At 45.3% G+C, this 15492-nt stretch overlaps 1 protein-coding gene across 2 annotated transcripts in view; it reads right to left on the reverse strand.

Annotated features, from left to right (window-relative positions):
• The window catches only part of PCCA (propionyl-CoA carboxylase subunit alpha), a 1119575-nt gene that overhangs the window by 102328 nt on the left and 1001755 nt on the right, over positions 1–15492 (reverse strand). The gene's annotated exons all lie outside the window — the stretch shown is intronic.

Genomic DNA, 15492 nt, shown 5'->3' on the forward strand with positions numbered 1-15492 from the left:
AATTTCTGTTAAATCTTAAATGCTTGCATTGACATTTAATTGAGCAGACACAGAGGGGTCAAATTAAAGAATGCCTTCGAGTTATATTTTTGCCAGACATGTTAATATTAGTCACCCCATTAAATGGGAAATTGTGCCTGGTGACTACACAACCAATGACTAATTATCAGCAGAGTTTAATAACAGAAATATGGCATATAGCATGGTACTAGAAACAAAGTATGGCATATGTTATGACACTAAAAGCAATACTATGGATTACAGTACTAGAAGCAAGAGTATGGCATATAGTATAGTTTTATAAACATGTATGAATTACAGTACTAGAAACAAGAGTATGGCATATATTACAGTTTTAGAAGCATACTTATAGCATTACTTATAGCATTAGAAAGAAGAATACTCCATATGGTACTAGAAAAATATTATAGTTCTGTACAATTGTATGACTAAAATGGTGCTGGAAAAATATGATTACTAGGGTACTAAAAATAGGAGTACTAAATAAACAACAATATTAGAAATGCAAGAATAGCATATAAAACAGTACTAGAAAAAAAAAACATGTCGTATTACAGTATAATATACAAAAATTTTGTATAGACCACTGTACTAGAAACAAGTCTGTGCCATTCTTGAGGTATGAGATATAAGAGTATGTCGAATAGTTTGGTACTAGAAACAAGAGTACAGTGGACATTACAGTGCTATAAATAAAAACTAGAAATAAGATAGTAAGATGGAATATACTAATGGACAAGAAACGAAAAAAACTACCTGGCAAGACGCCACACAATAAATGATAATTATTGTAATTATGTAAATAATCCACAAACATACATTTGTAATCAAAATAATAATCTTTATCATGAATACTTTTTAATGAACAACACAATTGGAAAATCCCACCCTCCGATTTAAAAACATGTACACATAAGACACATTAAAATCATGATTTTAATGTGTCTTATGTGTACATGTTTTTAAATGGGAGTGGGGGATTTTCCAATCATGTTGTTCATTAAAACGTATTCATAATAAAGATTATTATTTTGATTACAAATGTATGTTTGTGGATTATTTACATATAGATGGGCAAAGAGTTTTTTGTAGTTTTATCAAGAAACAAGAATATGCTATATTCCATAGTACTAGCAGGGTATGTTAGATATTATTGCACTAAAAACATCTGTATTCTATATACTGCACGTGTAAAGATAAAAACAAAAAGTATTGCACATATTGCAATGCTACTGTCTCTTAATGATCACATATATTGTAGTGCTTGGCAGACAAGATATAGCAAGTTACACAGCTCATTTCCTGTTCATTGCTATGTTTAGGCCGGCATTTCTGTGTTATGTGGAATATACATGTGAATTGGAGGAAGTCAGCGCAGATATTGTTTTGGCTTTACTAATTGAGTCACTATGAGAAAGTGCTGAAAAGGCACATTTACTAACATGCATGTTCAAACTGAGCACTTCCTAGTTTAATTATGTCACAAAAAGTCCCTTCTGTCAAAAGTAGATGGGATATATAATTTATCACTTCACAGAATTACATAAGGTTATATGGAGCAAAAGTGATTTTAAATGTATTATTCTATCTGCTAGTCAGTCTAGAGCATTCTTTCCCAACTAGTGTGCCTCCAGCTGTTGCACAACTACACTTCCCAGCATACTGATTGGTTGCTATGGGCAACTACTGTATTGTAAATTTGCACACTGTTTGCTATCACCATATCTCCTTTATTAAAGAGTACCTGTCATCAAGTAAAAGTTTTTATATTGTATTCCCTATGTAAAAACAAGTCTTATTGCAATATACGTTCATTAACAAAAAAATTTATTTCGCTTACGTCCTAACCAGCAGCACAAGTGGGGGGTGTTCTGCCCCTGTGAAGCTGGCAGGACGGTGGAATTTTTAATTCCGCCCAAGTAATTAAACATTTAATTAGTACCCCGTATAAGGCCTCCTCCCTTAGGCCACATTGCTTTTTTTCTGTCCTGTGCGGACAGCAGGACGGTGCAGGCTCTGCTACTTTTTTAACAGAGCCTGCATGGATCCCTCTCCCCTTCTTACTTAGGGGAGAGGTTTTTTTTTAAAATATATTTACTTATTTTTTTCTATCTTGCAGCCTTATGGCTGCCCCTCTTTGACTGCGGGACAGCGTTCTGTCCCAAGCTCAGTGGATTCCGTGACTTCGGTCTCAGACCGAAGTTGCGGGAGTTGGCGTGAGCGGCGCTGTGCGCCCCTCCTAAGTGTTTGGGGTCCGCTGATCCCTCTTAGTTTGGGCTAAGTCCGCCCTTACCTTATTCACGGCAGCGCTGTCTGTGTCGCTCCATCGCTGCAGTGGCAGCTCCGTGGACCGGAAGTGCGTCGTCTGACGACTTCCAATCCGGCATCTGCGCTTCTAAGCGCAGATTACCTTAATCTCTAGGATTTTTTGCAAATCCTGTTGTGTATGAGCCCCTTCCAAGTGTGGGAAGGGACACATCCTGTATAATCTGCATTTCTCTATGAATTGGATGTTTTGCTCGGTATTGTACATCACATCCTGTAGGGGGCGGGGCTTAACTTAAATCTAGGCACCCATTCCCCTATCCATTAGTGTGTCTCTTGCTGCTACCCTAGCTGGAGTACTTGTACTTGCACTGGTGTAAACCTCTGCTATACCTTGGGTGTTTTTGCTAGAGCAAAACTATTTACCTAATAGGTATTTATTTAGTAGGTTGCGCCGCAACAGGTTTAGGTAGAATTGTTTCTAACCCTTTGATTTCTTTTCTCTTAGACAATGTCTACTCCTTCCTTGAGTGACCATTTGTCTGGAGGTCGCAAATCCGCCTCTAAGAAGTGTCATTTGACATGTGCTGATTGCGGCACCCCGCCACCGGATGCCTATGAGTATAATAGGTGTCCTGGGTGTCGTCCACCTGCTAACCCTGCGGAGCCCACTGTCCATAACATGTTTGTATGGATGAAAGAGTTTATGGGCAATTCTATCTCAGAAATAAAGAATCCGTTAGCTCCCAAAAGTCCTAGAACTCATCTAGCCCTCCTTCGGTTGTGGAAGACCCCGCCATGTCAGTGGGAGATCAGTTGGAGCTATCTGTAGAAGAAGTAGTCTCTCAACCACTTTTTCCAGTAGAGAAAATTCAGAGATTACTTAGATCCATCCGGTCAGGGGATCAGGATGTTGATCAGGGGGAAGCCTCAACATCCACCGCTAGGGAACCTTGGGTTTTCAAGGTGGATGATACCCTCAGGAAAAGAATGAAAACTGAATGGAAACATCCGGACAAGCCGGCAGTTCTCACACGGAGGTTCAGACTCATGTACCCATTGCCGGAAGCTGAATTAGATTCCTGGGTTCCTCCACCTAAGGTCGACATGGCGGTCAATAGACTGTCTACGAGGGTCCTTGTTCCAGCGGACGATGGAAGCAACCTTCAGGATCCCCTTGATAGAAAGGTGGACTCATTATTGAGGCACAGTTACACTGCAGCTTCAGCTTCTGCTACTGTGGCTATCGCTTCTAACGAAGTTGCTGAATTCGTGAAGGATAGAGTTTTTCAGATCCAGTCCGAGATTGAGGGAAATGTTGCCAGGGAAGATATCCTGGACAGTTTTAAAACACTGCTTCTAGGAGTGGACTTTCTCTGTGAATCGACCCAACAGCACCTCAAGCTTGCGGCCAAGTCTATGGGACTTTCTTCGGCTAGTAGGCACCCCTTATGGTTACGCCCCTGGATGGCGGACAATACCTTCAAATTTAATCTCTGTGGTATGCCTCTTGAGCCCAATTGGCTTTTTGGGTCCGAATTAGACAGCATCATGGAGGGATATGCGGAAAGAAAAGGAAAATCCTTACCTGTCCAATCCTTTCGGGTTAAGGGCAAAGCCAGGGGAGGGAGGTACCAGGGCTCTTCCAGATCCCAAAAGCGCCAGTCCAACCAGAAGCGTGGAGGGGGCCGGGGCCGTGGTAAAGATAGCAAGGCCGAGCTGTGACTCTTCTATAGAACCCACCAACGTTTCCCCTCTCCCTTCCCTTCTATGTCAGGTAGAGAAGTCATCTACCGATCCCCCTCCGGTAGGAGGTCGTTTAAGTTTATTTCTTTCAGCTTGGATGAAAGAAATCCAAGATCCCTGGGTACTGGATGTTATCCAGTCAGGTTACAAAATAGAGTTTACGTCCCTTCCTCCAAGAAAATTTGTGTTAACAAAACTACTCCCTCAACCAAAGCAGGCTATTCTAGAGAACTCTGTTCTCCAATACATAGAAAAGCAGGCTTTGGAAGACGTTCCCCCCGATCAAAGGGGTTCAGGGGTATACTCCCCGATTTTTCTGGTGCCGAAACCGTCAGGCGACTGGCGTATGATCATAGATCTGCACTATTTGAACCGGTTCATAAGGAAAAGAAGGTTCAGGATGGAGACCATTCGCTCTGTCATCAGCATTTTGGCCCCTCTAGATCTTATGGTTACTATCGACCTGAAGGATGCTTACCTTCATGTTCCTATTTTTCCTGCCCACAGGAAATTCTTGAGGGTTGCTGTCTCCATAAGAGGTGTGGTAAGGCATTTCCAGTTTGCTGTTTTGTCCTTCGGCATCACTTCTGCTCCCCACACCTTCACAAAGGTGGTGGCTCCGGTAGTCTCTGCCCTCAGACTAAGAGGTCTAGAGATTATACCTTACCTAGACGACTGGCTTCTAAAGGCCGCTACTCTAGACGTGCTACAATCTCATCTTCATCTGGCTCTAGATTTTCTTCAGCGTCTGGGCTGGATTATAAATTGGGAAAAATCTGAAATAATCCCTTCCACCTCCAGAAAGTTTCTGGGCTTCATTCTCAACTCTTCTCAGATGACTTTGTCCCTCATTACAGAAAGAAGAGAACGGGTCATAAGAGCCGCCGAGTTTCTAATGGTCCCTTGCAGGGTTTCCATCAGAACTCTATTGAAGATGTTGGGTCACATGTCAGCATCTGCAGAGGCAGTTCCCTGGGCCCTATGGCATCTACGACCTCTACAAGATCAGGTCTTTACTGTCTGGAACCACAACCCCAGAGGGTTGGACAGAAAGTGCACCCTGTTGCCCGAAGTCCGAGCATCCCTCAGATGGTGGAGGGATCTGACAGATGGGAAGTCCTTGATTCAACCTCGTTGGATCACTTTGACAACGGACGCCTCCCTTCTGGGCTGGGGAGCCCACCTGGACGAGATTCCGGTACCAGGTACCTGGACCCCTCAGGAGAGACTTCTCTCCTCCAACATGAGAGAACTGAGGGCAGTTTGTCTAGCTCTCCTCCACTTCGCACCTCTTGTTTTAGGGAAGGCGGTAAGAGTCCTGTCAGACAACACCACTGTAGTGGCTTACATCAACAGACAGGGTGGCACGAAGTCCCAAGTGCTCCTCAAGGAGACCGGACTGATCCTTTCTTGGGCAGAGCTCAATCTAACCCACCTTTCTGCAATCCACATCAAGGGGGATCTCAATATAGTGGCAGATCGTCTAAGTCGCGGGCTTCCGGTCCAAGGAGAATGGTCCCTGAACGAAGACATCTTCAAGAAGATAACCCTAAGGTGGGGTATGCCAGAGATAGATCTCATGGCAACTCGTCTGAACGCCAAGGTGAACAAATTCTGCTCTCTTTACAAAGAGGACAATCCAGTGGCGATAGACGCTCTGTTTATTCTATGGAGGTTCAGGCTGGCCTACATATTCCCTCCACTTTCCATGATGCCGAAGGTATTGATGAAAGTTAGGCAAGACCATACCACAGTGATTGCCATCATACCATTCTGGCCCAAGAGGTCCTGGTTCACCCAACTCATGAGGATGAGTCAGGGTTGTTATTGGAGGCTTCCCCACATGCAGAACCTTGTGTCTCACAACACAGGCTCCTGCCTAGATCTGAGGAGACTCAATCTGACAGCCTGGAGATTGACAGGACCCTACTAAGTAGTGGGCTTCCTGCGGAGGTCTTGAGAACCATTGCACACTCTAGAGCAGAGTCTACAAATAAGGTCTATTCCAGGATTAAGAAGATTTTCCTTCAATGGTGTGCTACGAAAGAGGTAGTAACCTCAGATCCTCCTCTCTTTGCAATACTACGGTTTCTTCAGGATGGCCTTGACAAGTCTCAGCACTCTCTGCCTTTTTAGGCAGGTCCTTATCACAAGAATCTCTAATCAAAAGATTCCTTAAGGGAGCTGAAAGACTTAAACCTACAGTTCTCAGACCCATTCCCAAATGGGATTTGCCTACCGTTCTTTTTTTTTTTTTTAATTCGTTTTATTGAACAGGAAATAAAGATAACAAAACAGTAAAACCAAAACATATGGCTCCGCACAAGCCATGCTTACACACGACAAAATTCCCACGCAGGGGAGACATTGATGTACCGGGATAAAAGCATAGTACAGCGGTCAGGTGCAGTGTAAATAAGACGTAGGAGTGCTCCGTGACATAGTAAAACCAATGTATCGTATATATCAGATGGAAATAACTATGGGCACTATCCGCAAGCCACTGCCACTGTCAAAACAAAAAGAAATGGGGGGGGGGGGTGGACGGGAGGAGTAAGGAAAACGAAAGAATCAGTTCGCTCAGAACTAAACAAAACAAAAAAAAGGGGGAAGGGGGAAACAGGGAGGGCCAAAGGGAGGAAGGGGAAAGCACTAAAAAGGAAAAATAGAACGAAGAGGGGAAGGAAGAGAGGGGGGGATCAAAGGGAGGGTCCCCAGGTAAACAACAATTAACAATTGTCTCAGGGTGGAGTGCGAGGCAGCAATGCGTCCCTAGATGTATAGTAATCGTGGGCTGTAAACAGAGTATCAGTAGAAGCGCACCACACACCCCACACCTTATCAAACTTTGCTTCGCATTTCCTATGTTTATATACCAAGCGTTCAAATGGTAATACATTGTTTATCAATCTCTTCCACATAGACACATTAGGAGGTCTAGGATCCATCCACCTTAAAGCTATGGCCTTACGGGCCATGAACAGTGATTCTCTTAGCAAAACTCTAGTGAAATAAGGCCAACTGTCTTCATCAATAATACCAAACAGACAAAACAGGGGTATACGAGGGACAGTTCTACCTAATAATGAGGAGAGAAAGGATGTGACCTCCTTCCAAAAATAGCACACATATGGGCAAGACCAAATAAGGTGCCAAAAATCTGCCCTGGGAGAGCTACACCTGTGGCACTGGTCACTCTGTGTCCTACCCATTCGATGCAGTCTAATCGGTGTGAGATAGCAACTATGAATAATGTAGAGTTGGGTAATCTTATTATTCGCAGCGGGGGACACCAGTGTGTGAGACGATTGACCTCCCTCCACTGTTCCTCAGTCAAACCAGGGATATGGGATCTCCAGTATGCTTCTGCAGGGAGAGGTGCCCGAGCATGCTTAATTTCAATAATATGAGCGTAAAGAACAGAAACTAACCCCCCAGGACCTTGAGACCTGATAACTCCTATCAGTGGGTAAACAGAGATTTTAGTGGTGGACGGGGGGAATTGAGTCAATAAGGCATGGCGCAACTGCAGGTATTTATAAAAAGCCGTTCTAGGTAGGTCGAATTTTCCTTGTAGCTGGGTGAAGGAAGAAAGAATATTATCCGAGTACAGGTGAGACAATTCTCTAATGCCATGGGATTTCCAAAAGGTCGGGTCTAAGTCAGCCGTCAAGTGCGTCAGATATGGGGCATCCCAAAGCGGAAGGTCAGTCGCTACGTCCGTAAAGTCATGAAGCTTCTTGACCGTCGTCCACACCTGGGAGGCCAGGCGATGTAAAGGTAAGAGTCTACCGCTCCCAGAGGAAGGCCTGTCCAACCAGGCCCTTAAATGGGTCTGATGAGCATAATGGGCAAGGTGGTGTTCCGAGTTGGGTAGTGGCTCCGCCCTGACCCATGAGCGAAGTAGCCTCAATTGTCCAGCCAAGTAGTACGCCTGGAAGTCCGGGAGGGCATAACCCGCCCGGGCCTTCATGCACTGCAAGGTTACCAACTTCAATTTAGACCGGGAATTGCCCCAGATAAAAGAAGGTAAAAGCGAGTGGAGGGACTTAAAGAAGGACATGGGCACGGGAGTAGCAGCATGCTCCAGAATGTAGAGACATTTAGGCAAAATGATCATTTTGATCAAGTTTATCCGGCCCGGGACAGACAGAGGTAAAGTACCCCAGATCTTAAATTTGTCTTTAATCAAGGAGAGGAGTGGGAGGGCGTTTAATGCAAAGTCATTAGACATATCTCTATGGACCAGAATACCCAGATACTTAAACTGTTCGACCACCTGGAGGCCCGCATAAACAGCGGGCCACCCAGAAGGCCGAAGAGGAAGTAAAAAGGACTTGGACCAGTTAATAACAAGACCAGAGTACACACCAAATCTATCTATCGTAGATATGACTAGAGGGAGTGAGGACCGCGGGTTATTCAAGAACAAGACCATGTCATCAGCATATAAACCGATTCGGTCCTCCCTACCACCATACACTATACCGGAAACATCCCGGTCCTGTCTAATTTGGATAGCCAAGGGCTCCGCCGCAATAGCATACAACAGAGGCGAGAGCGGGCACCCTTGTCTGGTACCCCTCCCAAGACTAAAAAGGGTAGAGCAAATCCCATTAACACATACTTGCGCCCTGGGATTCGTGTAAAGAATATGTATCCAGCGAATGAACTTAGCTCCAAAGCCAAACTTCTGTAGTACTGCCAGGAGATAAGGCCGTTCAACTGAATCAAAGGCCTTGGCCGCGTCAAGCGAGGCCAAAGCCCAGTCCTGTTCCAATGCGGACCCCAATTGCACCGCCGTCTGGACCCTCCTTATATTATCAGTAGTGGATCTGCCCGGTATAAAGCCGGACTGATCTTCATGAATAATGGTCCGTATACATTTATTCAGGCGCAATGCTAATATCTTTGTGAGTATTTTGTAGTCGATATTCAGCAACGATATTGGTCTGTACGACCCACAATCCAAGGGGTCCTTATCGGGCTTAAGGAGAACCACTATGGTAGCCTCACATAGAGAAGCCGGTAAGGACCCAGACACAAATGCGTTGCTATACATAGACTGCAAACTGCTGGCCACCTGAGGAAGATACTTAATATAGACCTCCAAAGGAAGCCCATCAGGACCCGCGGCTTTGCCCCCAGTCATCCCAGTCACAGCCTCCTCGATGTCGTCAGTCGTAATGTCCCTGTCCAAGTCCTCCCTATCCACGTCCGAAAGTCTGGGAAATGTAATCCTCGCCAGGTAGTCCAACAGGTCAGAAGTCGAGTACGTCACTCTAGATCTATATAGGTCAATGTAAAAGTCAGCAAATCTATCAGCAATACTGGTAGAGTCCAGTAGAACCGTCCCAGCAGAGGATGAAATGCGGAGAATAGGGGGAGCGGCCTTATCCTGTCTCACCAGTTGGGCTAAGAGCTTGCTGGACTGGTTGCCATGCTCGAAGAAGAATTGTTTAAAGAAAAACAACTTACGGTTCATTTTCTCATTTAGATGTTGTAAATATGTCCTACCCATGGCAAGCCAAGCTTCCCTATGAGCGTCTGTAGGATCCTCCGTGTACCTGGCCTCCAATCCAGCACACCGCTCCGCCAGTTCCTCCTCTCTGACTGAGGTTTCCCTCTTCAGATAAGAGATGGATGATCTAAGACAACCTCTCAAGTATGCTTTCAGAGTTTCCCACAGTATACCAGGGTCCGTCTCACAGTCCTGTGTCCCTAGAAATACCTGCAGTTGGTCAGGGATCCTGTCCACCGGATCTAAAAGCTGCAGCCAAAAGGGATGCACCTTCCATCTTCTATGAACAGAAACAGAAGGGACATTATTTGAAAGTAACAGGGGTGAATGGTCAGAAATAGCTCTGGTATGGTAATAAATCTCGGACACCACCCCCGCCAAAGCGGAGGATCCAAAAGCGTGATCTATACGGGATAGAGAGTTATGCCCTAAGTTATAACAGGAATATACTCTTGCACTTGGGTGTCTAACCCTAAATAAATAAATCCAACCCACTTCGAGCATGAGAGCCGCGAAGGGACTGGGGCCCCCGGAAGGGTTACCCAGTCCCCCCACATGTCGGTCTATAGACATATTTGGAATCATATTGAAGTCCCCCATACACAGACATTTAACACCCGGGTACGCTGCTGCAAAGGATATTGCTATGTGGAACACCTCTAACGTAGCTGGCGGGGGATTATAAATACCAATCAGGATTAAGGGGTCATTATTCACATAGGCGTGAACCAATATAAAACGACCTAAGGGGTCGACCTTGACAGTAACGGGCTCCCATCTAAGGGATCTATGTATCAACAAGGAGACACCCCGTGAGAAGGACGTGTGGCAGGAGTGAGCTCGCCACTGCACCCACGGCCTCCCCAGGAGGTGACACCTGGATGGGACGAGATGCGTCTCTTGTAGACACACTATCTGTGGTTGAAATTTCCGTATATGAGAAAAGACTAGTACCCTCTTTTTAGGGGACCCCAATCCCCTAACATTCCAGGACATCACTCTATAAGCAGCCATCATTAAAGAAAACAAAAAAGAGCATTAAACAGAAAGTCAAAAACCCCCCACCTCCCCTCCCTCCCCGAGGCCACCCCTCACCCCCCCCCAGAAGCAACACATACCATACAGTCCCCAGCAAAGAATCATAAGTGCGGGCCAAAACCATTAACCAATTGAAAACCCAAAAATTAAGATACCGTAGAATCCCACGAAAACACAGTCAAAAATCCAAGTCCAGTACTCAACCAGCTATAACAAGCTCACCATAGTCTGTAGATGTAATATAGGTGACTTCTATATACGGGGGTGAACCCGGGATGTTATCAATAAAGCGGAGTCCCCCTCCCACCACCGGGAATGGCTTCAACTACCACCCATCAGGGCCAGGGTGCTGTGCGACGGGGAGCAAACATGAAAAAAGGGATCAGGACTAGCAGGATCACTCATGCCACCATGCGGGGGGAAGCTCCTCTCCTTCTGCGCAGCCATTCCAACACCTCCGCTGGATCAGTGAAGAAAACCGCTCGATCTCCATCTTGTACCCGCAGGCGGGCAGGATATGCCATTGAGTAAGAAATTTGCAATTCTCGAAGACGCGCCTTCACAGTAGCAAAGGTTGCCCTCTTTTTCTGTAAATCAGCAGAAAAGTCTGGGAAAAAGGATACTTTCACATTATCATAGGTGATGTCCCCTAATTGTCGAGCCTGACGCAGTAATAAATCACGGTCGTTACAGTTCAGGATACGGGCCAAGAACGGCCTAGGAGGGGCCCCAGGTGGTGGAGCCCGGGCCGGGACCCTATGGGCCCTCTCAACTGTAAACGCCACGGAGAATGGGGCATTGGGGAACAACTCACGGAACCACCGCTCAGCAAACATGGCCGGCGCCTGACCTTCAGCCCGCTCAGGTAGTCCAATGATGCGAACATTATTCCTTCGCAGTCTGTTCTCCAGATCATCCTGCTTCTGTTTACACATGGACAGCTGCGATTCCAGCGTGGAGATAGTATTCGGCATCGGAGATACCGTATCCTCCAGAGTAGAGACACGGTCCTCGACCTGCACCAACCGGCCTCGTACATTCTGCAGGTCCTGATGCAGCAGGTCCACGTCCACCTTCACCTCCTCCAGCTTCCCTGTGAGCGTCGTCTGGCAGGACGAGATCGCTTGGAGTAGTTGTTCTGTCACCTGCTTCAAGGTGAGATCCGAGCCAGAGTCTTCGGGGCTTCCGGACTCAGGAGAATCGTCCTCCACTTCCTCCGGCTACGGGGCCGTGCAGGCCGCGCTGCCGGCGCCATCTTGGACAGGGCCCCGTGCAAACTCCTGCAGCTTTTCCACTGCAGATTTATCTTTGTTCCGGTTCTGGTCAGCCTTATTAGTGCTCCCCATGGTTCCGGTACGTCCAGGTGGTGTCTCGGGAGTCAGGATACTAAACAGGAGAAAGATATCCCAGGTTCGGGGCGGGAGCTACCGCTACATGCGACCGCTCAGACCGCTGCACAAGCCACGCCCCCTTGCCTACCGTTCTTAAGGGGGTTATGCTCTCATCCCTTTGAACCGCTAGAAGAAGTCGACTTTAGGTATTTGTCCCTTAAAGTCACCTTCTTATTGGCCATAACCTCAGCCAAAAGGGTTGGCGAGCTTCAGGCCCTTTCGGCCCTTTAGCCTTATACATTGTTTCTCCAGGACAGAGTCCTGTTGAGATATTTACCCACCTTTGTTTCTAAGGTTCCGACGTTTTCCAACACCAACCAGGTCATATCCCTTCCAGTTCTGTGTCCTAATCCAGCCTCTCCCGAGGAATTTGCTGACCACACTCTGGACATCTCAAGAATTCTCAGAGTCTACATCTTCAGAACTGAAGAATTTAGAAGATCGGAGCACCTTCTTGTTTCCTTTTCAGGGAAGAACAAAGGTCTTAAAGCCTCTAAACCCTCTCTGAGTACATGGATTAAGGAGGCAATCCGGGAGGCCTTTGTAGCCCAGGACTTAACTCCTCCTGCCTTTGTTACTGCCCATTCTACTAGGGCAGTCTCTGCTTCCTTTGCAGAAAGGAAAGCTGTTCCTCTAGAACAAATCTGTGCGGCTGCCTCCTGGGGCACCCATAATACGTTTATTAGTCATTACAGGGTTAATGCCAAACGATCGGAAGAGTTGGCCTTTGGGCAATCAATCCTAAGTGCCACTTTGCCGTAGTCCCTCCCTATTTGTGTTGTTACTTGCTAAGTCCCCACTTGTGCTGCTGGTTAGGACGCAAGGGAAGCGTTAATTTTTAACGTAAAATTTGTTTTCCCTTAGTCCTAACAGCAGCACACAAATTTCCCGCCCGTATATTTTTGTTCGTTACTTGTTATAAAGCAATGTGGCCTAAGGGAGGAGGCCTTATATGGGGTACTAATTAAATGTTTAATTACTTGGGCGGAATTAAAAATTCCACCGTCCTGCCAGCTTCACAGGGGCAGAACACCCCCCACTTGTGCTGCTGTTAGGACTAAGGGAAAACAAATTTACGTAAAAAATTAACGCTTATATCAGTTTTTACCTTGCTAAAAAGTGGCCACTAGGGGTCTCTCTTGCATAGTGTTTTTCAGGCGCTGCATAGGCCGCTGCATAGGCTTAGGACCAGTGCCAGACGGGCACTGGTCCGTTTTCTGGAAGTGAGACTCTGCTCAGCTCTCTCTTCCTGCCTGTCAATCATGCAGGCGGGAGTGAGCGCTGTGCACGGCAAGCAAGGTGCTCTATGCGCAGGGACATAATCACTTCCCCCTGCCTTGTGTCCCCCTCTTCCCTCACATATGCTATGTAGCGCATGGTGCACGGCAGGCAGCACGCCCCGATGTCCCTTCTTTCTGTATGCCTCGCCATCTGCACAACAGTAAGAAGGGGACTCACAGGTTGTCTGACGTGAGTGTCTCCCTGTTCTATGCGCGCTCCCGAGACTGAGCGCAGCATAGAACAGGGAAGGGCGGAAGCGTTACCATTCAGGCTTCATCTGAAGTCATGCCTGCCGGGTAACGCCCCCCCTGCAGCAGCTAAAGCAGTGAGTAAGTGAACAGACTTTAGACGGCTATCAATTGAAAAAGAAAAAGTGATATGGACACCTTCTAGTCTGCAGTCAGGGTAGCCTGTCATAACTGCATGATTGGCAAAAGTGACAATACAGCCCTATGCCCTCACTGAAGGATAATTATATGTGCGTGCGGCTCTGATGTTGGCGGTACACTACCTAACAAAACTAGCTCACATATATCTCAATCCACCCCTCCTTTCATGACGTATACATTGTTTTTTTCCAATCCACGGCTGAAGTGTCATCTCAGTGACGCAGACTATAACCTGTTCTGGATGGTTACCCGACAGGTTCAGGGAGGAGGGATCGATACCAGCTAATCAGGAAGGTACTCCATGCCTCGTTCTTGCATTTCTAACGTAATAAAACTCATACTATTTCCTGCTGAGTTTCACATTACAGGATCCCGGCAATCTGAATGCACTGCTACAAGAGACAATATACTACAGGATCGTGGTACACTAACTGAACCACTACAAGGGGCAATATACTAGCGAGTGCAGCACAAATAACCTGTAATAAATAATTGTGGTTATATATATATATATATATATATATATATATATATATATGGATATTAATAAATCACTAGGTAATATTGATAAGTTTATTATATACACACACACACACACACACATATATATATATATATATATATATATATATAAACATAATATTAAACCTATGATGGAAAAAGGGCCAACATTAATTCAGTCAGTAAGTTAGTATACATATAGCATCATATTGTAAACCATAGGCAGCAGGCTTAAATAACATTAGACCATTTTAAATAAATATCCCCGCTATCTTTACAACAGCCCAAGAACCATATTATATGAAACAAACATGAAAACATATACTATGCCATTTACCTGTATATGTGTTAATGATACTAAATGGATCGTATGCTTTTAGTGTGTGGACTGGCACTGGTACCAATAACCGATTGAAATTGGAAAGCTAACAAAAACAACGATTTGAAATATTGTTGGCTTTGAAGATGTGAATCTGAACAGTCGCCTGCACTATAAATGCGGTATTGGTTGCGGACCAAGTTGAATTGTGTGCGTTATGTGTGTACTAGCATTTTAACAAGAAGATTAAAAATGAAGTTTTAACATGATTTTTTGCTAAAAGGTTCCCGGAGTACAAGTGTTTGTTAATACAGCCCGCTGCCCAGTATCTGAGAGAACCGAACAGCCATGCATAGCTGCAGTTCTCTCCCTCCTCATGGCTAGCACCAATCTGTGTAATTTGGGGAAGGAGATGAAACGGAATGTGTATTTATAATGTGTGCGCAGCAGGGCTGTGTGTGTATAATGTGCTAAATAGCACTTTATAGATAGATGTAACTAGGTAACTACATGCAAATTTGTAGTTTGCTTCAATATACAGAATATGATAGCACTAAACTTAACTGCATCTGACTTAACCACTCCCACTCCATTAACCCCAGACAACCAAAGTTAGTGACACTGACCTAGTCTATTTCCTTAGACTACCAGACCTTTAAGTAGTATGAAATATTTTTTTTTCTGTTTTTCAGTAGTCTAAAGCAGGTTTGCATATTAAATTCCAAAACACATGGCTAAACGGTGCAAACAACTTTCGCAGGCCTGCACTTTGCTGGTAGTGTATAATTCTGGGATACTAGGAAAGATTAATCAATATTGTCAAAGCATGTATGCAATTAAAAGTGGGAAACATGGCTAAAGTTGCACCAACATTAAAAATTGAGCCATACCTGTTAGACCAGACAGACACATTTTCTTAGGTACGCTTATGTTTGGTGTCCACATAAAAGTGGCCTTCCTCAGTAATACATTTTGAGCATTTTATAATTTCCTTTTACATGCAACCTTTTTCTAGGTCAT

This window comes from Hyla sarda, chromosome 2 (genome assembly GCF_029499605.1).
Source record: "Hyla sarda isolate aHylSar1 chromosome 2, aHylSar1.hap1, whole genome shotgun sequence".
NCBI lineage: Eukaryota > Metazoa > Chordata > Amphibia > Anura > Hylidae > Hyla > Hyla sarda.